Raw genomic sequence first — 1,109 nt, forward strand, 5'->3', positions numbered from 1 at the left:
GGCCGTCCGACCGCGGTGTCCTGGGGCCTGGGTCGGCTCTGGGGGGCCGGGAGGACCCTGGGACCGGCCGGGCGGGACGGGCAGAGGGCCGGGGGTGGGAGGGACCGGCCAGCCGGGGGGCTCCGGAGACCCCGAGGGGACCTCGGAGAACGCGGGAAAGGGAGCGGGGGAGGTGTCTGGCGAGACCGAGGGACACCCCCCCCAACCCGTCTCCGGCCAGCTGACAGGTTGGAGATTGAATCAGAGATCAGCGCTCCGGGTGAGATAGAAAGGGGTGTCACGGGGGGGGGGTCACTCGGGGCCCCCTGGGCGCAAGATAGTCCGAGGAGAGCGAGGGGAGGAAGTCCGGGAGCCTGGGACGGGCTGATCTGGAGGCGTTCGGACAGGAGAAACAGGGATGTGGGGGTGTGGGACTGAAAGATGGTAGTGCTAGGACTTTTGGAGTGGGAATATGGTTGCGAAGGGTCCCAGAATGAAGTGTGTGAGGTCCAGTCTCAGAGGAAACTTGCGGGAGCCCTGGCATGAGTGGCTGCAGAGAATGGGGAAGAAGAGGTTGTCCCTGGGAGTAAAGGCGCGGAAAGGTCTTAGGGTGTGACCTAGGACCCCCATTTTGGAGGTGTGGAGGAGTGGCGTTGGCTCTGAGAGGGACGTGCGGTGTCAGTCAGGTAGAGGGCCCTGAGCTGGAGGGGGCGTGTCCGGAGCTTTGCCAACATGAAGACTGGGGCGCCTGAGATGAGGAAAATCAGCCGGGGACCTTGGGGTGATGCATTAGGGGGAACATGTGTAGAGCAGAAAGGCAGAGTGAAGAAACATCTCAGAGGAACCCTGGGTGGAGATGGGTTTTTTTTTTTGGGGGGATACCCCTCTCCAGGATGTATGATAGAGGGAGGATTTGGGCTGGGTTTGTTGACCTTGAGAATCGTGGGTCCCTTTGGACAGTGTCTGGACAAGTCTGAGGCCCCAGAAAAGCTGAAGATTTGAAGCGATTTAGGGATGGGCCGCCAGGATCTGAGGGTTTCTGGTTGGGGTGTTATTAGCAGGAGTCCATACTTGCTTCTGGCAGCCCAGCCTGCCCTGGCTGATTGGCTGTTTTCTATCTCGTTGAAGTA

This window comes from Dipodomys ordii, unplaced genomic scaffold (genome assembly GCF_000151885.1).
Source record: "Dipodomys ordii isolate 6190 unplaced genomic scaffold, Dord_2.0 Scaffold156, whole genome shotgun sequence".
Classification (NCBI taxonomy): domain Eukaryota; kingdom Metazoa; phylum Chordata; class Mammalia; order Rodentia; family Heteromyidae; genus Dipodomys; species Dipodomys ordii.